The 22,895-nt window shown below is 55.7% G+C and overlaps 1 protein-coding gene across 2 annotated transcripts in view; it reads left to right on the plus strand.

Annotated features, from left to right (window-relative positions):
• Window positions 1-18,593: 18,593 nt before the first annotated feature.
• CDK18 (cyclin dependent kinase 18) overlaps window positions 18,594-22,895 on the plus strand; it is a 28,517-nt gene continuing 24,215 nt past the window's right edge. The window contains exon 1 of one of the 2 annotated variants that reach the window (XM_061159914.1): window positions 18,594-18,661. The gene's annotated coding sequence lies outside the window, so the exon portion shown is untranslated. Of the gene's footprint in view, window positions 18,662-18,703; window positions 18,745-22,895 lie in introns of those variants that run through there. The other variant, XM_061159913.1, reaches the window with a different exon arrangement.

A 22,895-nucleotide genomic window follows, 5' to 3' on the forward strand; every position in this document is an offset into this window, starting at 1 on the left:
CACGGCTCTGCCTGCATCCAGGGTCACTGGGGGATGATTCGAGGAGATGTACAATAGGCTGGAGAAGGAGCCTTTACCCACTGACCTGGCGTCAGCCTGGCCTGCCTCTGAGGGACAAAGAAAGGGCAAGAAGGAAGCCCGGCCCACCCTCAGTGGAAAGCTCTGCAGCAGTCTGGCCCTCAGCAGGCTGTGGGGAGAACAGGAGCTGATCAAAGGCCAGGGTTGTAAACAGCAAGGCGGGCACCCCTCCCCAGGCCGGAAACCTGCAGACTGACTGCATCTGCCGCCCTGCAGGCCGCCAGCAGGCCCTTCCTGCCCTCTAGTGGACGCAGCTGGGAGCTGCATGTGCTGATGCAGCCCCCCTGCAGGCGGAGCGGCCTACCCTCAGGGTCTTCTGAAAGCCACTGTGCACCAGCTGTACCCTCTGTCATCTCAGAGAATTCTCAGCAGCCCTTCAAGGTCTTCCTTATCATCCGCATCTCACAGACGGAGATCCTAAGGCTTAGAAGTTGTGGAACTGCACCAGCCCACAAGTTCACAGCGGTGGAGCAGGGGTTCCCAGGCCAGAGGGTATGTGGAGGGGTCTAGACCCCGTCCTGGGAGAATCAGGGCAGCTGGCTCTGCAGGGGCCTCCTGAGAGACCGCCCCTCCTCTGCCCCTTGGCCACTCTCCTATAGGCAGCCTGATTCCCTCAGGCAACTTCTCTCCTGTGGCCCACGGCCCCTTTTCTCTAAGGTAGGGGTCCACAAGCTTTCTTGTGGACCAAGAGTCCACACTTGAAGAGCCAAAGTGTAAATATTTCAAGCTTCATGGGCCCTGTGGTCCGTCCCGATCCACTCTGCTGTTGCAGTGAGACATGAGCTCATGAGCTCATGGTTGTGTCCCAGTAAATATAGACACTGAGATTTGAATGTCGTACAATTTTCAGGTGACATGAAATATTATTCTATTTTGAAGCTTTTAAACTATTTGAAAATGTCAGAACACACCCTTAGCTTGCAGGCAGCACAGCAACAGGCCGCAGGGCCGTCCCGACCCGGCTCCTGTTCTGAGGTGCACTGTCTGTCTCTAAAGCTCTCAGGTTTCAGCTCTTCCATCCGACCACGCGTTCTCTGTCCCTTGCTCTTTCTCCTTCCATCCCTCAGGGGGGCTGGAAGCGCGGGCCCGCTCTGTCCTCCTCTCCCACCTCTCCCAGGGACCCTCATTCTTGCTGCTCCAGCTCCCGAGTTTGGGGCAGGGACCCCCAGCGTCCACCCGCTCCCTGCCCATGCTCAGCCACGAAGCTCTTGTGCAGCCACCCCAGATGGCCTCGCAGTCCCTTACTGTCTGTCCTGGCAGTCTGACGTCTTCTCCAAACCCCCTCACTGACATGCAGCACTCCAGAGGGCCCCCCCGGTGTCGCTGCCGCCCTGACCTGGGTCTGCACCCTGACGGTCACCAGCCGGCATGGGGTCGCGGTCTCGTTCTTCTCCAGGGCCTTGTTTTGTCCGTGTCTCTGCTGCCTTGGTGGAGAAGCAATGCAGTGTTGTGACGTGAACACTGAGTCAGGAGCCAGGACCCCTGCGTTCTGGTGCCAGCTCTGAACTTAGGGGAGTCACAGGGTGTTGGGGTACATCAGCATACACAGGCCTGCGTCTCAAAAGAGATGAAGATTTGGGCAGAGAGTTCTCACCACCAAACAAGAAGTTAGCTATGTGAAGCAGTGAATGTGTTAACTGAAGGTGCTGTGGTGATCATTCCATAATGTGTGTGTGTATCAAATCAGCATGGATGCATGCCTTAAGCTTATAATGTGTATATATATATATATATATCTGAGTCACTGTATTGTATGCCTGAAACATTGTAAATCAACTATACTTCAAGTTAAAAGTGGGGGAAATAAGCTGCTGTTGACAAGAATTTCTAGATTGTGTTTCAAGCTATTATTATGATTCAGTAAAAATAATCCAATATTTCTTTAAAAATTTATACAATGTGACATGTCAGTTACATCTCAATGATGCCGGAAAAATCTGGAATAACAAAAAAGATATTTTTTGGGGAATCAACAGCATGTAGTCTCAGGACCCTGGGAGATGCCTCGGAAGGGAAGAAGCCTGAACTCCCGCAGGGCCTGTCTTAACCCTCTGTGGCCAGGAGGTGGCAGCACAGGCCACCGAGGGTGATCTGAGGGGCAGGGCAGGGCGGCTGCACAGAGACACACATCCCAACCAGGAGGCCAGCCTCAGTGGGCCCCTCGGAGAGGTCGCTTCCTCTTCCCCAGCTGCGCGCACACACCATGCTTGCTGCTTGTCTGGTATCCAGGTGTGGGAGGAGAGAGACGTGGAATCAGAAGGTACATGTGTCTGGAAGTAGAAATACACATAGCTTTTGCCAGCTAAAACCCTACTGGATGGGGATCGAGCAGGTGTCACACTGCCAGGAGCCCTGAACTGGGAGCCCAGAGGCAGCAGGCATTTAGGGAGTGGGGGAGGAGCGCTGGCTACCCTCTTCCAGGATGCCTGGGTTCAAGTCCCTGCTTTACTGTTTCCTAGCTGTGTGACCATGGGCAGGTTACTCAACCTCTCTGTGCTTCCTCAACCTTGAAACCTCCGCCTCCTTCAGTTTCTCCCACTTTCTTTGGTTGCATTGCAGCATGTGGCATCTTTCATTGGGTGCAGGGGCTTTTCTCTAGTTGTGGCGTGCAGGCTCTAGAGCCCGTGGGCTCAGGAGTTGCGATGTGGGGGCTTGGTTGCCCCTTGGCATGTGGGATCTTAGTTCCCCGACCAGGGATCCAACCTGTGTCCCCTGCATTGGAAGGCATTTCCTTACCGACTGGACCACCAGGGAAGCCCTGCTTCAACTTTAAGGTGGGGACAATGATGGCATCTGTTTCCACAGGGTTGTGTAAGTATTAGATGATGAACTGATACCTGAAAACCACTTAGAATGGTGCTGGCATATAAGGTGTTTCATATATATTAGCAGTTAATGTTACCTGAAAAATCCATACTGAAGGGGAAACTTTCCAGGTCCCTCCATCCCATGAAGAGGCCCCAAGATCTCAGCCTGAGGACTCCGAAAGGTAGCAGCCATGTCAGACCAGCCGCTGGAGAAGGGTCCTGGGAGACACATAACAGATCACATCACCCCAAACCCTCAGGTTCCAGAGGCCATGCCAACGGTAAGGCCAGAGGGCACATGCCTCCTTACCCTGATGTCCTGGGGACCTGGCCAGGGCCTCGCAGCTCCCCGTACAGTCTCCAGGAGGAGCTGGTGTCTGTGTGTGGATCCGTGTGTGACCATACAGAAGATGGGGCTTCCCTCACTGCCCCGATTTGTCTCTGAGCCTGAAGTCAAATGATGTGCCAGAGGGAGCCGCAGCTGGACCGTAGGAGACCCAGCTGCCAGTCCCTGCTGCGTGACTTTGGGCGCCCTGCTCTCCCTCTCTGGCCTCAGTTTCTCAAGGGTGCCTTCTGAGGCTGATGTTTCACGGTCCTCGAGTGGGCTTACGACTCCTCTCCCCGGCCCCGCAGCTGCAGCCCAGCCTCCTCTCCCGCGGTCCTCCGCACCCTCCCTCTCCCGACTCCCGTGTCCTTGTCTCAGGCTCCTAGACCTAGTGATGAGGCAGGCTGTGAGAGTGAATGAGGAAGACAGACAGCTCTCCAGCCTATCAGGTTGTCTTTCCCCTCTCGCCCTGATGCTTCTCAGAGCTCAGGAGGTGGGCCCTGACTAGCCAGTTTAGCAAACAGCTGGGCCTCTGGGAACTGGAGTCTAAAAACAGCTCAGGGCAGACACAGCCGGAGGCAGAAGCCTAGGAGCAGTCCACACCAAAGGAGGGCGGCCTCCGGCCCCGCCTCGGGGTCTAGGCCTGGGACCTGCTGCGTCTGGAGGCTGCCCTGCCCATGACCCCCTGAAGCCGCTCAGAGCTCAGCCTCTGTCCCGGCCAGCAGCCCTCTCCCCGACGCTCTGGAGACATGCAGGCTTGCCCTGGAGGAAGAGGGTCGCAGAGTTGGAGGCTCCCAACCTCACAGAGCTTTAATCCTAAAGGGGCTGCTGGCATCTGGGAAGTCACGTTGACCACCAGGAGCCCGAGCTCACGAGTCTCTTCAGGAAGAGAAAGGGGGGATCCTCTCCCGCCCCGCTGGAGGTGCTGGCCACCAAAGCGAGAAGGGGCTCTTGTCTGCTCTCCCTGATTGCTTGTCAGCAACAGAGAAATACTTCCCGGGCCTGGAAAACCGTGAAATGATGAAAGGACAGCTTGTTCCAGAGTGTGGGAGTCAAAAGAACTGAACCCAGACCCATAAGCAGGATTCGATAGAGAATTTGGGGGACCCAATACAACATGAAAATGCTGGGCCCCTGGTTCGAAAAGTGTTCAAAATTTCAAGAAGGCACCCATAAAGCTTTAAACCAGAAATGGAGCCTCCTATGTGTGGGCCCCTCTGAGCACAGGGCCCTGAGTGATACATGATCACAGGCCCCAGCAGCCCACCCTGCCTGGAACCATCTTTTACTAAGCGCCTACCATGGGCTAGACCCTTTATATGCAGTATCTCATTTAAATCTCAAATAGCTCTATGATGTAGGCGTGTGTATGTCCTCTTCACAGATGAGCAAATGTAGGCTCAGAGAAGTTAAACCCTTTGCCCAAAGACACAGGGGCTAATGAGTGGTGTTCAGTCACACAGTCGTGTCCGACTCTTTGTGACCCTTTGGATTGTAGCCCACCAGGCTCCTCTTTCAGGCAAGAATAATGGAGTGGGTTGCTATTTCTTTTTCCAGGGGATCTTCCCGACCCAGGGATCGAACCTGAGTCTCCTGTGTCTCCTGCATTGAAGGCAATCCTTTACCTGCTGAGCCATGAGGGAAGCCCAGCAAGCGGTATGTGAATCCAGATTTTTCCGAGGCTAGAGCCTGTATTCTTCTCTTGAGTGGTGCTGCCTCTGATGGGCAGTCTTTGCGGGCTGCTGGGAGCACGACCTCTGAGTTTGGGCACCCTGAGGTTGTGACTGAGACTCCCTCCCCTGGCTTGACCTGCCCTAGGTTGGGCTCTGGTGTCTGGAGGGGGCCTGCAGCCTGGTTTGAGCAATGAAGCACTGCAGAAAGCACACGTGCCCTCGACTCAGACCTGGATTTGTATTCAGCCCTGCCTCTCACTGGGGACCTTCCCTGGTGGCTCAGGCAGTAAAGAATCTGCCTGCAATGCAGGCAACCTGGGTTCCATCCTTGGATCGGGAAGATCCCCTAGAGAAGGGAATGGCTACCCACTGCAATATTCTTGCCTGGAGAATTTCGTGGACAGAGGAGCCTGAGCAGGTTATATTTCATGGTGTTGCAAAGAGCTGGACATGACCGAGAGGCTAACGCTTTCACTCACTAGGGACCAGGAAAGTCACTCGACCACTTGTAAGCCTTAGTTTCCTCATCTGTAAAATAACAGTGTCTACTTAATGTCATCAGTCAGTCAGTTCAGTCGCTCAGTCGTCTCCGACTCTTTGCGACCCCATGAACTGCAGCACGCCAGGCCTCCCTGTCCCTCACCAACTCCCGGAGTTTACTCAAACTCATGTCCATTGAGTCGGTGATGCCATCCAACAATCTCATCCTCTGTCGTCCCCTTCTCCTCCTGTTTTCAATCTTTCCCAGCATCAGGGTCTTGTCAAAGGGAACAGCAAACCACTTCAGTATTGCTGCCTTGAGAACCCCATGAACTTAATGTCATCATGAACTTTAATTCTGATCTGCATAGGGTGCCTGACACATAACAGGCACCCGTAAAGTAAATTCCCATCAGGAAAACACATTGGCTGCTACCCCTGTCCCTACTTTTTCTTTCTTCAGCAAGCCTCCCCACCACCTTGGCCCCCTCCCTGCCCTTCTTTGAAGCTCTGTCTCTAGGGCTTCTCCTCCAGGCCCGGCTAGTGAGAGATCCCTCAGCTCCTCTTTCTGTAAGAACCTGGCAATTACATCGGGTTTCGAAAGAAAGTGAAAGTGGAAGAAAGCAAAAGTGAAGTCGCTCAGTTGTGTCTGACTCTCTGACTCTTTTACAACTCCATGGATTGCAGCCCGCCAGGCTCCTCCATCTATGGGATTCTCCAGGCAAGAATTCTGGAGTGGGTAGCCATTCCCTTCTCCACGGGATCTTCCCAACCCAGGGATCGAACCTGGGTCTCCTGCATTGCAGGCAGATTCTTCACCCTCTGAGCCCTTAGGGCTTCCCTGGTGTTTTCGGTTTCAAGGTTTATGGCTAATCATGCCAGGGAGAGTTCCAGTGCCTAATGCAGGGAAATCACCAAGTTCCTGGATTCTCACAGAGTCTCGGGTCTGAGTCCTTTGTGGGGAGGTGGCCCAGCCCGTTGTTGAGGAGCCACCTGATTTCATTCCTCCGAGGGGCTCCCCAGCCCCCCTTTCCTCTTCCCATCCCCTTCCAGAGAAAAGCAGGTTGGCCGCTTCCCACAGGGAGGCTCCTTCCCCCAGAAGCCTCCCACCCACTGGGTCCAGGGCAGGATCCGGGGGCCTTCTTATCTAGAGGGAGAGGTTTGGGTTTCTAACAGCTTCTGGCTGAGGTCCCTTATCTACTCGACTCTCACACTCCTAGGGACAGTCCCTGGGGACAGAGTCTCCTTTCTGTCCCTCCCAGCCCGAGCCAGGAGGAGGCGGGAGACGGTTGCCCGGGGGCACAGTGCGCGGCCTGAGAGACCCTCCGGAGCCCAAGCAGATATTCATGGGAAGGACTGATGCTGAAGCTCCAATACTTGGGTCCCCTGATGCGAAGAGCTGACTCATTGGAAAAAACCCTGATGTTGGGAAAGATTGATGGCAGGAGGAGAAGGGGATGACAGAGGATGAGATGGCTGGATGGCATCACTGACTCAATGGACATGAGTTTGAGCAAACTCCGGGAGATGGTGAAGGACAGGGAAGTCTGGCGCGTTGCAGTCCATGAGGTCGCAAAGAGCCACGACTGAGGGGCTGAACAACAACAACGACCCAAGGAAAGACAGCAGGCCCCCCTCCCCAGCCCTCCCCCGCACCCAGCCTGCGGCGGCGGCGGGCTCCTAGGTGACGCCTGCTCCATTGCCCTCCCTCCAGGAGTAAATACAGGGTCAGGTTCAGTCCCCAGATATTTAACTAAGAGAGGAGCCGTGAGTTCATGAATGGCTGGGGTCCTGGGGAAGAAATGCAGAATGGTGTTACCACCCCCGAGGAGCCAGGGGCCAGCTCGCTGCGGCGAACAGCAGGCCTGGGATCCGGACGGGTCACAATGCCCTCCTTCCCCTTGCCACGGCGGGCACTGCCAGATGCCCACCTGTGAGGCCGGGCTGTCACGTGGAGAAGCTGGCTCCCCAAAACAGGCCTCTCTTGCCAGGTCATTTGGCACTCGGGTCTGCTCTGGGGCAGCCTGGAGTATTCAGGTATTGTAGCTGGTCACACCTGTTCACGCAGAGACTTATCATCACTGCCTGGCCTCTCAGGCCCACTTTCACCTGTGGGGACTCGACACGGCCAGATGTGCTTTGACCAGACAGGCTTGTTCATGCAGGTGTAGGGGCCCTGCACCTCACTGATCACTCGGGGGGGTCTGAGCTGAGCAGTCTTATCTGCTCCCTCACGCAGACCAGATGTATTTCTGGGAGGCCCGGGCAGTCTTCACCATTCTGGTCATGGGCTCCCCCCAGAGCAAAGGGGACTGTGAGTATAACCTCCCACTTCTTCCTCGCTCCTCCAGGCATGCCCCCACGCCGGGGCCCATCCGGATCGCTTCTGGCTCCTGACCCCGCTGACCCCTGCTGTCTGCCTGGCTCCTTCCCACTCCTCAGGCCACACCTGGCCACCCGGGAGCCCCAACCCCTCCCTGGCTGCAGGAAAAGGGGAAGCTGGCCTGGGAGGAGCCCCCAGGAAAATGAGCCGTGGCTCCAGGGAACAATGGTCCCTGGGCTGGGCTCCCAAGGTGTGGTGGCCAAGGGCTCCCAGTGGGCCTGGCGGGACAGGCTGGGCTGGGAACCTTGGTTCCTTTGGGCCGCGGTGGGAGGGGGGCCCCGGCCCCGGCCTGGCCCAGGGCTGCTGATGAGCTGGGGCTCGGAGCGGGCACTGGGAGGAACCCAGCCCGCCTGGCGTTGCTCCAGGCTCTGCCAGCCTCAGAGACCAGCAGTGTGAGTCACCCTCTGAGGCCGTCCGCCGCCTCCTGTCCTCCCGGCCGGGACTGGGGGGCCTGGGGGGCAGCAGCCGCGGCCTGGGCCGGTCAGAGCCGGCAGAACCGCCTGGGGGAGGGCAAGGCCCGGGTCCGAGCCCTCTTCTCTCAGCAGAGGTAGTTCCTGAGCTCTGGCTGGGCACCGGCCACCACTCCCGCTGCCCCGTTAAGATGAAATGCCTCACCGATGGATGCCAGACGGCGTCCACATCCGTCCACACCTGCCCTCGGGGGCTCTGGCCTGGGTCCCTCTGTCTCTGGCTGTCTTGCCCATTCACCATGTTTTCTCTGCGGTGCTCCCCTTCTCCATCAGGATGGGACTGCTGGAGCTGGAGGTCAGAACAGCGCCCATCTGGGCCCAAGCCGCTTGGGCTGGGGAGGGGGCACATGAGGGAACTCGGAGGGGCCCGGCGCTGCCGTCCGCAGGCCCCAGGCTGCTGCTTGCCCTCCAGTCTCCCCTCTCTTGCTTCATCCTCTCTCCGGACCTGGTCCGCCGCGTGTGACGAGTGCTGCAGGCATCCTGCAGTGTCCTCTGCCTCCTTCAGCGGGCGGTCGTGGTTGGCTGGAGACCCGCAGGCAGGCCAGTCACCTGGCACCTCCCCGGGACCTCCCTTCACCTGTGCAAAGCGGATCTAGAAGAGAGGCTGTGTGGGGGTGGGCAGAGGGCTACTGGGACCAGCCCGGGCCCCGCCCGCCTTCCCAGGGGGTCTGTGGTGTCCAACCCCACTGTCTCGTCACTGGAGCATTCCTGACCGTTAGGGGTGCTCATCTCTGCCCTGAGAGGCTTGGAGAATGATTTCTCCTACACACATCTTGTTATATTTCCATCTTGGGCACCTGCCTGCCGCCCCAGCCCTTACTGCAATTCTGGCTACAGGGGCTTCCGGGGGCCGTATTGCCCCAGCCCCGAGTCCTCTCCCAGCCCCAGGTACCATCCCCACCAGCCCCCGGGTGATTGAGAACCTGTGTGTGTGTGTGTGTGTGTGTGTGTGTGTGTGTATGCGCATGCATGCTGGGTGGCTTGGGTGCTTAAATGTTCTCAGACCAACCTGGAGCAAAGACCTCCCCACTTCCCCACCTTTCTGTAGTTCCCCTCTAACCCAGAGTCTCCTGGGAGGCCCATCTGGCCCACTGCCCCCGGTACTGGGCGTCCAGGTGGGCAGAAGGCGGGGTCCCTGCCCTTGTCCCTGCCCTTTCACTTCCTTCCCCCGAGGACTTCCCAGATCTCCTCCCAAGGTCACGGCCGGGCTGGGACTCTCCGCTCAGACCTGCGCTCTGACCTCCCTTCCCCTGAGCAGGGCCGGCAGCCGGGCCCGCCCGTGCCCTGCACCTGCCCCTCAGGAGGGGTGGGTGGGCGCCTCGACGAGGCCGGGACTCTGTGTCTAATTATGGAGCAGGCGCTTGGCAACGGGGCGGCTCCCGGCAGGGCGTGTAGCGTCTCTGGCACCCTGGCTAATGAGATAGCGCCGAGCCGGCTGACAGAGGCAGGCTCTGTAATTTACGGGGGCCTAATTGCTGTGCAGGCGATTGCTTTTTAATGTGATCAGGAGCAAAGGCCCTCTTCTTCTTCTTTTTTCCTCCCCTTAATCCGTCCAACTGGGAGAAACGGAGTTCTGGTCTCACCTCATATGTTGTTCCAGCCTGAACTCAATGGCCACGAGGGGGCCGTTCAACAATCTTTACTTCTGAACCACTGTTTAGAGCAGGGTCCTGAGCCACCTGGTGCTTGGGAGACGCAGAGCGGAAGTTGGAGGTGCCCGCAGCGCCCCTCAGATTACCACCCTTTGGCACCTGTCATGTGTGTCCTGCAGTCAGCACGCAAGTCAGTCTCATCCACTGGGCCCCCGACTTTTGATCTTTTCTGGACCAAGAACCCTTTGAGAGTCTCACGAATGCTTCTCTCACCCTCTCTCTCAAAAACAATAAGAGTTAACACTAATCGTCCTCTTATTCTGTCCCAAGCACTGTGGCAAGTTATTTATATACATTCCCCATTAAACCCTCACTGTGCCCCTAGGAGAAAGGTACTATATAGCCCCCATGTCACAGGCCAGGAAAGGAGACACAGAGTGGAGAATAATTTGCCACATCACACAGATAAGACTTGAATCCAGCTGATTGACTCCGCTTGAATATGTTCATTTGTAGAGTCTCTCTTTAGAACTATGCAGTCTCCACCACACACACACACACACACACACACACACACACACACACACACACACCCCGAGTCAGCATTGGCATATAACAGTATGCTTTTTTTTACAGACTCTCTGAGCTCTCTGCTGGCTCCAGGGTATAAAATTCTCCACGTTCAGGTCTCCTGAACCCAGACTGGGAGACACCTAAGAGCAGCAACTCTAGCCATCGTCGTGACCGCTAGAGAGACAGCACTTAATTAGTGTTTACTGAAGGAAGGAAAGGGGAGGCAGCGGGGAGGACATGGTCCCTGCCTTCGAGAAGTTCAGGATCTAATTAGTTGGACAAGATACACAGATTCAAGGAAGACTTTCACAACTCAAAAGAAGAGAGGACCCCCAAGCCGTCCAAGCAGAATCCGTCGTGCTCAGTGGACAAAATACACAGAGGACAGAGGCCGCAGCTGCTGCTGCGGGGATCAGGGTGGCCGGAGGAACAGTCGGGTGACCGAGGCGGCAGGGCTGGAGCCCTTTGGGAAGAAGTCACCCAGATGCCGACAGTGCTCCTGTAACAGCTTTGTCTGCTGTCTCTCCGGAGCGGTGGGGCCGGGGAGTCCCCCAGGTTCTTGCCTGCTCTCTCCTCTCAGCACAGCCTAACAACTCAGCAGTCACAGCACCCCAATCTCTCTTCCCTGCCTCCATCACTCCTTGGCCCCTCACATGAGGCTTCTGCCCACCCCCACCCGCAGAACTGCCCTCATCAAGGTCACCAGTGTTGAGTGACTGACCACCTCCATCTGCCCAGGACTTTTCAGTCTAGAGCTGGATGAGCCCTGGGAGAAGTAGGACTGTTTGCTTCCTAGTTGCCAAATTCAATGATAATTTTCAGTCCTTCACCAGCTTGACTGCCAGGCTCCTCTTGATGCCTCCTTCCTTCTTGATGCCCTCTCTGCTCAAGGCTCCTGACTTGTTCTTCACCTCTTTTGTCCGCTCCGTTTCCTCTGCCAATTCAGTCCTACCCTTTTGGTTCTCCAGACCTACTAAATGCTAAATCCTGGGAATACAAAGGCTACAGATGTGGTGTCTGGCCGTAGGAAGCTCATAGCATAGTAAGGAAGACAGACACAGAGTCCCCGTGTATCAGGAGGCCCTCGGGGACAGAAGTGTGTAGAGGGAGCAGAACTGATTCAGGCTGCGGAGTGACTGAGCCTGTCTGGATAGCATCGAAGGTGTGACTCCTGAGCTGGGCTTTGAGGAACAAGGAGGCGTTAACCAGACACCAGGAGGAAGCCTCTCCTGCTGGTGAGGACAACATAAGCAAAGTCACAGTGAAATACAGCAGGTGTGCAAGAGAACTACATGCAGATTGATGTGGCCGGGCATACACCAGTGGGGGAGGTCAGGATGAGCTGGCGAGGGAGGCAGAGGCCAGGTCACCTAGGGGCCTCGTAGGCCAGGCCTCCACAAGCGACACCCTGAACGAGCTTGAAAGAGGCCCAGAGTCCCCCAGAATGAAAGAAAAATACTGTGCATATGTGACTCTAGGAAGGGAGTTCAGCTTTCACCAAGCTCTGAAGGAGGTCTTGGGGGTCTGAAGGCCCACTGTTGGGGAGCTATCATGAAGCTGGGCAGAGGAGTGCACTGTCTGCTCTTCACTCTTAACTGAGATCACGCTGGCAGCTGACGGAAGGGAGGAGTCTGAGATGTGGAAGCAAAACGCCAGTGGGGCCCAAGGGTCGAAGCCTCAGCTTTCTCTTTGGCCGGAGCGGTCTCTGCAGGCAGTCTGCCATCCGTACCAGCACCTGTCTCAGGCCCACTTCGCCGGTCTCCTGGACCTTTCCAGTCGTCTCCACCAAGACGCGCTGCAGACCCCTCAAAGTCTGCCTGGCCACGGCCGAAATCAGCATCTGTGCCTGGCAAATGGTACATCCCAAGTAAGTGTTCTCAAGTTGAAATGAGTTCCAACTCACAATGAATTCATGAGCTGAATTTTAGGACTTGATTTTAGGTCTTTCTGGGGACCTATCAACTCTCTTTTTACCCAGATCTCTCATTTCTTCAGGTGTTTCTACAAATGTAACCTACAGTTCCCATCCCTATTAACTAGTTGAAAAGTAATTATATGCTCTGAGCACATAATATAATACAAGCAGGAGCATTTGACCCTCATCTATAGATGAGGAAACGGAGGCCCGTGGCTAAATAAAATGGGCTTGGAAAGTCTCGGTGAGCCAGCTCTTTCTCCTCCCCCATCCTGCATGGGGACCCTACTCAGTGTCCTAACTCCAGCCTGTGCTAACTGCATCCTCATCCCATTGACTGTCCAGTCTCATCGCCTTTCCCATTTTCTTGGCTCTATGTGGTGGTTTTGTTGCCGTGGCAATGCAGCAACCTGGAGGCTGTGTGCGTGTGTGTGTGTGCGTGTGTGTGTGTGTGTGTGTGTGTGTGTGTGTGGAATGTTTGGGAGGTACTGCTGGATACAGGGGTGGGGTTCTAATTGGTCTGATGGTTGCTAGGGTCAACAGGACTATGATTGGCTGGCTCTGTTTATGTGCCCACCCTGTCCTAGAACCCTCTAGGGATGCAGCTGTTAGCCCATCTGAAGTCTGGAGTGGTAGTGCAGTATGTCTGTGTACACATGCACAAGTATAAATGTGTCTGTACATTCGGCACAAACAGTGAAGAGAGGATGTGATGTTTGGTGTGGTGGTAAAGTGGAAACTCCCAGGCCTTCTACTAGACTCATAATGTAATCAGGTAAATGATATTTTTCTCCTAGTCATCCCCACTCTTCACAGATCACTGGAAAACATTTGGCCTGGGTTTATTTAGAGAAGGAGTAAGAATTGGCTGAGTCCAGCCACATCCTGCTTTTCCAGCCGACTGGTGCAGCCTAAGGAGCAAGGCCACAGGGGTTCAGTCTGTGGGCTCAGGCCGCTGCTGCCACTCTCTTCCCTGCCAGGGACATACATGCCCTTCGGGAGAGTTTCTCTCTGTTCTTACTTAGTTTCTCAATTCTCTTGTCATTACTTGTCTCCTAGAATCCTAAGAAGGGCCCTTTGGCCAAACACTAATGATCTACACACATGCAGATCTTCTTACAGTTAACTAAGCACTTCTACATTCATACTCATAGAAGCCTCCTGAGACGCAAGCATTTGCTTTATTCCCATTTTGCAGAGGAGGAAAACTGAGGCCCAGATAAAGGAAATGACTCCTGCACCTTAGGGGCAGAGTCAGGTCAGGGCCCGCCAAGGGTTCCTGCAGTGCTTCGGGAGACTGTCTGCCCGGGTGCGGGGCGGTGGGGGGTCAGAGGGGGAGAGCCCGCAGCAGTGGTGCAGGAAGAGGGTTTCTCTGCTGGCTGAGTTCTGCCCGGCTGGATACTGCGCCTCCCAGGAAAAAGTGCGGCGGGCTTGAACTTTGGTTTTTTAGAAGCTGCCCACACAGTCTGTGAGGGAGAGCAGTTTCCAGCTTCCACACTCGGTCCTCAGGGCGCAGGGATGCCTGTCTTACCTGCAGGGCAGCGGCTTGTCGCTGGATCGGGCAAGGAGTGGACTGGGCTGCCCCTGGGCCCCGCTGTCATGCTGCCCGGGCCTCAGCCTGTCGTGCTGGGGTCACCAGAGCCTCCCAGGAAAGCCGCAGACCCTTCAGGTTAGCAGAGCAGAGGCGTCTGCAGAAGAGGGGCCCCCGGGGCTGGGGTGCCAGGGGAAACCCCCAGCTGAGTCTTGTCTGACTATCTGCAAGGAGACAGTTATTGGGCTGCGGAAAAGGGAAGAAAGCAGTGATTGGGCACCGGTTTACATCTCACAACAGCCCCACAAGAGAGGGACCGTTACCATCTTCATGTTACAGACGGGCAAGCCAGAGATGTGAATAACTGCCCAAGGTCATGTCTATGTGGCTTTACATTCCGAAGTCTTACTTGATGTGGCGGTAGGGTGGGGGTCACTCTCTAGTGGAGGACCCAGGCAGTCCTCTACTAAGCTCGGCTTGTTGAGAGATGGATGGAAAGAAAATCGGCATGGGAGAAGGGTGGGGACATCAGAGGACTTGGAGGCAACTTTCCAAAGAACAGAGAAAGGGAGCAGAAAAATCAGGGTGAGCCCCACACACGCACACAGGCTCTTTACCCAGCTAGCAAACTCTGCCTGCAGCCCATGGTCACTCTCACCTGGCTTCCCCTCCTACCTGTCCCTACGCTCGTGCCCTTCCCTGGGGCCGCCAAGGCTCCATCTGCCATTCAGACTCCATAGAGACACCCGTCTACAGCCCATTCCCCCCACCCAACTCCAAGGAGCAAGGCTTTGCAGTCAAACCTGAAGATTTCAAAGATTCTGAAATGCAACCCCATGTCAGAGGGTGGGGGCGACGGGACAGTCTCTGAGCAGTAGCTGACTCAGCGTCATTTCAGCTGTCCCCTCCCCTCTGTGAAGGTGTTCCTGACTCTCCTGGGCCCCAGCCCTGATCACCTCGCTGTGCTTCTCTTCCTCTGCACACCTCTCTCCCCCTGGACACTGACCTGCATGAGAATGGGCAATGAGATTTATTTATTTTTTTTTGTCCATTGATTTTTATTAGTTGGAGGCTAATTACTTTACAGTATCATGGTGGGTTTTGCCATACATTGACATGAATCAGCCATGGATTTACATGTGTTCCCCATCCCGATTCCCCCTCCCGCCTCCCTCCCCATCCCATCCCTCTGGGTCTTCCCAGTGCACCAGCCCTGAGCACTTGTCTCAGGCATCCAACCTGGGCTGGTGATCTGTTTCACCCTTGATAGTATACTTGTTTCAATGCTATTCTCTCAGAACATCCTACCCTCAACTTCTCCCACAGAATCCCAAAGTCTGTTCTGTACATCTGTGTCTCTTTTTCTGTTTTGCATATAGGGTTATCGTTACCATCTTTTTAAATTCCATATATATGCGTTAGTATACTGTATTGATCTTTATCTTTCTGGCTTACTTCACTCTGTATAATGGGCTCCAGTTTCATCCATCTCATTAGAACTGATTCAAATGAATTCTTTTTTAATGGCTGAGTAATATTCCATTGTGTATATGTACCATAGCTTCCTTATCCATTTGTCTGCTGATGGGCATCTAGGTTGCTTCCATGTCCTGGCTATTATAAACAGTGCTGCGATGAACATTGGGGTACACGCGTCTCTTTCAGATCTGCTTTCCTTGGTGTGTATGCCCAGAAGTGGGATTGCTGGGTCATATGGCAGTTCTATTTCCAGTTTTTTAAGGAATCTCCACACTGTTCTCCATAGCAGCTGTACTAGTTTGCATTCCCACCAACAGTGTAAGAGGGTTCCCTTTTCTCCACAGCCTCTCCAGCATTTATTGCTTATAGACTTTTGGATAGCAGCCCAAGAATGGGCAATGAGATTTAGATCCCAAGGATCCACCACCGACCCTGGCACATAGCAGATGCTCAATAAATGTTAGCTGAATGGACGAAGGTAATTACATCTACTCTGTCCTGAGTTCCTGTTATGAGCCAAATCCTGTGCCTTGGCATACATTATCTTTAATATGCAGCACAACCACACACATTAATTTTAGTATCTTTACTTACAGATTGCAAAACTCAGCTCAGAAAGTTTAAGTCACTTGCCCACGGGTACACAGGAGGTGCTAGGAATCAAGGTGTCCCTAAGAAGCTCCCAGCTTGGCTTATCACACCAGTGGTTCCAACCTGGACACTCTCTGATCACTTATCTTCTAGGCACAAAGTTCTGTGACCCTGTCTCCTGTCTCCCCTCCTCTCTGCTGCTACTCCTCATGATGTTTCACCAGATTCGGCCTCCAAACTGGGGTTCTTATCTCCCAGTTCAACCCCACCATCAATCCTCCACTTGACTACCTGAGGGCTTATCCTAAATCACAGACCAGGTGATTCCGCTTTCCTCTGAAATGTTCTAGGTTGCCTCCTTTTGTCAGGAGAGGGCCCTGGCTCATTAGCCCTGGTGCATGTAGAAGGCTCTTCAGAACCCAGCACCTGCTCCCTTCGTGAAGTCACCTCCAGCCCCACTCTAAGCCCTGGCCTCACAGAGCTGTGTGGCCAGATTCTCTACCCTTGCACTTTGCACTTGATATTATCCCTGCTGGAAAAACACAAAAGCATTTCCTCCCCTCCACTGTCCTCTCATCCTGTAACCCTGTGCTCAAGTAGCAGAACAACCCCTCCAGGCGGCCACAGCTCTGACCTCAGCCCTCCAGCCCAGGAACTGGTCACTTACTGCCCCAGGAAGAGTGAGCTCCCTGAGGGGTGGGACTGCATTTCATTCATCTTTTGTGCCCAGAGAATTGGCTGTTGTTTGCACAGAAGAGATATCAGTAAAGTTTTGGTGAAGCCTCTTAACTACATATACTCCCCTGGTTCCTTTAGCCTCATTCTCTCTAATCCTCTAAAACATAGTTTTTCAGCATAGCTCCTGCTCTGCTACTGCATGGACTCCTTCCTGCATGCCTGTATTCTTATTACACAGGTGGATTATGGAGCCAGGCAGGTTGCTGCTGCTTCTGAAAGCCTGGAGTCTCTGGATCCAGGAGAGTTTGCTCCAGATCCATCGCTCTTTGCACCCCTTCAACACGCAGCAGATTTATTCTTATAGAGCACATGGGCCCAGGAAATCTGCGTGCCCTGGCAGAGAAGACAGAGGGAGCAAAGAGTTGGGAGGCCCTCTGCCAGGTCCCTGTCCTGATGGGCCCGGTGTTTCTCTTCTCCCTCCCAAGTCCAAGCCCTGTGGAGTCGTGAGAGATCTTGTGCTGCAGGCTGGATGCAGGCTGATATGGGATGGCAGATCTCAGGCCTATGTTTTCCAGAAAGAAATTTTTCTTATTCTTAACCACTCAGTCTCTCTCTCTAGGGAAAGGGCCCAGGCTCAAAGCCTAGGACTTAAAGAGTGGCAGTCACTTTTGATCAATCGTCAGAGAGCATTCAGCAGAAACACATCCCCACTGTGGACTACCCCTCAGGAGTCCTCTGACAGGACCCCCAGACGGCAGAGGCCACAGACCTCCCCAATTTGGTGACCATCTCCTCTCCTCACAGCCTTCAGGAGGAAGTAGCCCTGGAAGGGGGCCAGATTGGGTACTTGATCCCATCCCAGTTTTCCTTTGATCCCTGAAGTCCGATGGGGCAGGGATGGTGGTGGCCATTGGCCTAGGTCCTCATCGTGGCTTGCCACTAACTCCCTGTGAGACTGTGCCAATCCAGTATCCTTTCTGGGTGTCAGCTTCCCCTTCTCTAAAATGAAAGCTGGCCTAGCACGAGGTATTCCATAAGCCTTCTTGGGCAATCCTCAGTTGGCTCGCAGGGTTTTATTCCAAAAGGAGATAATTACTCCTCAGGGTAGGAAGTGGGAGCGATGATTATCTTTACTTACCTGTGTGCAAGTGTGTTAGTCTCTCAGTAGAGTCCAACTCTTTGCAACCCTATAGACTGTAGCCCACCATTCCTCTGTCTATGGGATTTCTCAGGCAAGAATACTGGCGCGGGTAGCCCTTCCCTTCTCCAGGGGATCTTCCTGACTCAGAGACTGAACCTGGGTTTCCTGCATCGCAGGCAGAGTCTTCATTGCCTGAACCACCAGGGCAGCCCTTACTTACCTGAAGGTAAGTGATAAGTCCCACTGGACAGAGGGACAGCCCTGCCAGGACTGCGGCTGATAAGAACTCTAAAGGCAAAAATGACCAACGGGGCCCGTCTGTGCATTTTAGCTCCTGGGGTGCCAGGTGCTGGGATCCAGCGTCAGACCCAGAAGGCTGGGAGAGCTTCACTGAGAGGAGGACACTCAGCAAATCGCCCCCTTCCCCGGTGCCCTGGCCCCAGTCCTGGGTGCTCCAAGTCCGGAGACCTCATCCCCGGGTCAAGGCGCTCAGGGCAGCCCCAGAGGGCTGACGGAGGCCAGGCGGAGGAACGAAACCGGAAGAGGCGCTTGGACCCTGGCTCCCAGATGGGAGAGAGGGGTGGGCACCAGGGCAGAGCGAGCCCCAGGGATTGGCAGCGGCTGTGGGCAGGGCAGGCGGGCCGGGGGCGGAGTCGGGCCGTGCGTGTGAAAAACTCCGGCGGGCGCCGGGCTCTCCCCTCCCCGCTCCGCCCTCCTCCCTCCTCCCCCCTCCCTCCTCCCCCCTACCCCCCCCCCCCCCCCCCGCCTCCTCCTCCTCCTCCTCCTCCTCCCGCTCAGGTTGCAGCCTCTCCCGGGAGCCGCTCACCTTTCCCGAGCAGCGGCCGCCGCTCCCAGCGCGGGCAGGGACCCCAGCAGGGCGCAGGGCCCGGCCCCTCGGCGGTCGCGGGCGGGAGCCGGCGCGCCGCGGCCCCCAGGACACGCGCGGTGAGTCCCGCGGGCCACTCGCGGCGGCCGGCCGGGCGGCGCGGGAGGAGGGGGCAGCGCGGCGCCGGGGAAACGGAGCAAAGGTAAACCCAGCGGCTCTTAAAGGCGCAGGGCTGCTTCTGCTCGGGGGCCGGGGCTGTAGGGCGACTCCAGGGCCACGCGGGGAGGTCGGCGATCGCCGCGCGGCTGGGTCGGCATGCTGGGGGGCGGGCGATGCCCTCCCTGCGCAGGCCGGCTCCCGGCGTCCAGGGGCTTAGGACCGAGGGCTGTTTTGCCTTCTCAGGTCCGCCGCCCCTCCCGGGCGTCCCCAGCGGGACTCACTTTGACCTCCCCCGAGCTCCTAGGAAGCAAAGTTTTTCACCCGGTCGGAACGGGGCGCGTTCTCTGCTCCCTTCCTCCTGGGAAGGGCAAGGGTCAGGAGCCTCCGGTAATGGGAGAACCCGCCAGTGTGGGACCAGACCCCGCCTTGAAGGGCTTTCGGGGCTCCGGTGAACTTTCCAGAGAGGCAGGCTGGCGCGGTGGGAGGCCAGGGCCCTAGGTTGAAGGTGGAAGGACACGACAAGTGAAGCCCTGAAGCGTCCAGCGCTAGGGGGTGTGTGGGGGTGCGGGGGTTGGGGGGGGGGCTCTTCTCTCCCTGCCAACCAAAGGAGCAATGCTCCTTGCCCACCCAGCCGCAACAGGCAAAGGGTTAATGCAGTCATGGGAAGGGTGGGTGGCCAGTTGGGAGATGTAGCCTAAGGATTCTTGGGGAGGGGGGGAGATGGTCAGGAATCAGAAATCTGAAGTCAGCTCTGGCTGGAGGCCTCTCTTCCCCGCCTGTTGGGGGCCAGGGTTTCTGGAGCTGTCTGCAGGCCTTGTGGTGGGAGTCCTGCGGTTGAGACAGTGACTGATCTCCTGTGCTTGGGGTCAACACCCTGCTGGGCACCAGGGGCCTTTGATCTTCTCGGAACTCCTTCCCTACAGCATGAGAGGAGACCACTCCCCAGAACCTCATCCCCACCCCCAGCCCAGCCCTCAGCGGTTCCCCAGCTGCGTCCTGAGCCCTGTGACTCACTGACACCACCGGCCTGGCCCTCCATTGCCAGCGCCCTGTGAGATTCAGCATGCTCGTGGGGTGTTTTCCACTGGGCTGGGGCTCACAGCACATTCCTTGACACTGGCCTGAGGGAGCAGAATCCTTAGAACGAGGATGCTGGAACATCTGGCTGACAGGCGCATCCTCGGAGATGCCCTGCCTTTCCTCTGACCTGGGCGGGGGGTCTGGGACCCCCTTGCTTAGGGTTGGGGGATGGCAAAGATGGCCCAGGCAACACTGGCTTCTAGGTTTGGGTCTGCATCCCAAGGTGTTCTGGAGAGAGGGTCACCTTGCCACAGGAGAGCTTCTGTCTCAGGTTACCCAGCTCCAGGCACCTCCCGTGCAGCTGATGAGCCTGTGAGCCTGACCTCCCCCGAGCCCTGCCCACTTGGTTCCTGGGACTCTCCCCTCTGGCTGCCCACCCCCAGCCAGGAGCTTTCATTCTTCCCAAACCTATTGGGGTTTCCAGAGCGAGAGTAGTTTTCAGTAAGTTACATTTGATTTCTTAATGCCCTAGTGGCTACCATTTATCAATTATCTATTGGGTGCCAAGCAGTGTGTCATACAGCTTTATGAGATAGGTATTATTTGTGCATGAGTGCATGCTAAGTCACTTTAGTCATGTGCAACTTTTGTGACCCTAGGGACTGTAGCCTGCCAGGCTCCTTTGTCCATGGGATTCTTTAGGCAAGAATACTGGAGTGGGAAGCCATGCCCTCCTCCAGGGTATCTTCCTGATCCAGGGATCGAACCCACGTCTCTTACATCTCCTGCATTTGCAGGCAGGTTCTTTACCAGTAGCGCCACTGCAGCTGTTACTATTATCCCACTTTATGGTGAGGAAGCAGAGACTCTGGGACACCAACTTTCCCCAGATCCACATAGGTGGGATCCCACTTCCTCTGACCTCAAGCCCCCTGGCTCTTAGTCTGTGCCCCCATCAAGGGAGACCCCAGCCTACTCTGGAGCTGTCTGGTTCTATGTTGGTCCTTGGAGAAGGAAGGATGGGTCTGGTGCTCTGAGTAAGGAGGCTCCCACTTGTCCCGTGCCAGGCAGAGCCCGGCTTCTCCACGGGTCGTGGGAGAGAGGCACCCGATCCGAGGAACAACTAAGTTCTTGGTCTAAGACCTCATGGGATCAGGCTGCCTGCCTTGGAAATGCCCCCCACCTCGGGCCTCGAGGAGATGGAGCTGCCTTTATGCCTGCATTTGTTTTCCCCGCAGACCCAGACTGACCTCTGGTGATCTGACCTTCCTGTGCCCAGGTAGACAGGCCCCGTGCCTGGCTTGGCCCCACCCAGCTCCTACCCCAGTCTGGCCTCTACTTTCTGGGGTCACCCTGCTTTGGACTTTTGTTCAGTGTCTCCACCTATCCCTTCTCTGATTCGTTTTTTCCTTCCCTGAGTTTGAGATCTAAAGGAGAGGGCCAGCCCCACAAGTGCTCACTGTGTGACTCCTCTCTCCCAGCATAACTCCTGAGCTTCTCCCAGCCTGTTTCCTCACCAGTGAAATGGAGGTCATAACAGGGAGGGTTGTTAGCCGAATTAAATGAAGTAATGTACAGTGCCTGGCACCTGGCAAATGCTAAATAACCAGTGACTTTATTTGTTGTTTGGGAATGAATTCCTAGTTATCACACTGTGCCTGGCTTTGGGTAGAGATGGAGGCAGGCTTTCCTAATCTCATCAGGCTGGGCCCTTAGCAGTGTCTTTTCCATTCCTCCAGATTGAGGAGGCAGTCCCTGTGTAAGAGAGTGGGGGCTAGATGGGGTTCCTGTTAGGTGAGAACCTGCCCGGAGGGACCCAGGGGTCTGCGCTGTGGGACTCTACCGTCCCCTCTATCTCAGCTTCCAAGAGGAGCGAGGTGGGCCCTGGGGGCTGGAAAGCTAACAGCCTCCTGCTCTGAGGGCCCTCCACCATGCTTCCCTTCCCTGGGGTAAGAAGACCCTCCCCCAGTGCTTAACTGCGGGCCCAACTCTGCTCTGTTGTCTGGTAGGGAGTGGCTGGCCTGCATCCAGACTCACCTGATTAGCTTTGCCCCTTTGGGCGTGAGTCACATTTCTCTTCTCCTGTCCACCCTGGACCCTTCGCCCTCCTGGCATCAGCTGCTGAGTAGGCACTTTCCCATCTCCGGGGTGGGAGCAGACCAAGGTCTTGTCCTGGGCGCCCCAGCGCACGTGCCCCCGCACGTACACAGAAGCCAGTGCTAAGGCTGGGCTCGTGGCTGCTCAGACATCTGGGACCCAGGATCATGACAGAGCCAGCGGCTGGCCTGGCAGGAGCTGGCCCATGGCGCAGCAGCAGACTAGGAAGAGGGGACACTGTGGGCGCATCTCGGCCAGACCTCCCGTTGGAAGGAGAGCTCCCCCTAGCTCCTGACATCTTCGGGGTCCTGTCTGCAGAGGAGGAGTGGTAAGGTGGCAGGGTGAGAAGTGCCTTTAAACTCAAGAGGGTCTTCAGGCTCTCTGACAGCATGAGTGGCCTTGGTAAGACAGGACACTGGTCTGGAGACATTGGCCTGAACCTCTGAAGGGCAGTGGTGAGACTGGGAACTCTGGATAGTGGTTTCACCCTGTGCTCCCACCCCACCCTTCTGATGTTAAATAAAGTCTTTCCTGGAAATAGAGGAGTCGGTATAGACAAGATGACCCGATAATTTTTTAAAATATTTATTTATTTGGCTGCACTGGGTTTTAGTTGCAGCACGCAGGATCTTTGATCTTCCTTGCAGCATGCGGGATCTTTAGTTGTGGCATGCAAACTCTTAGTTGTGGCACGTGTTTGATCCCTAACCAGGGATCAAACCTGGGCTCCTTGCTTTGGGAGCTCGGAGTCTTAGCCACTGGACCACCAGGGAAGTCCTGGATGGCCTGCTAGTGATGGCGCGCTAGTATGTTCATTCAGTTTTGCGTGTGGAGGGTGTGTCTCTTGCCCGTCAAGGATGGGGGCAGTGTTTGGACCTCGGGGTCAGTTCAGTCCTGCCCCTGTTGCTCAGGAAGTGGTTGCCTTAGGTGAAGGACCTCGCTCACCCGAGTTTTAGTTTCCTCCTTTAGAAAATGGAGAGAAGAACAGTATTGCCTCATGTGGTTGTGAGAATTCCGATGAGATAATGTCAACAGTACTGCTTGCCTTTTGCCTTACCTGGTGTGTGACCAAGGGCT

Source organism: Dama dama, chromosome 14, assembly GCF_033118175.1.
Source record: "Dama dama isolate Ldn47 chromosome 14, ASM3311817v1, whole genome shotgun sequence".
Classification (NCBI taxonomy): domain Eukaryota; kingdom Metazoa; phylum Chordata; class Mammalia; order Artiodactyla; family Cervidae; genus Dama; species Dama dama.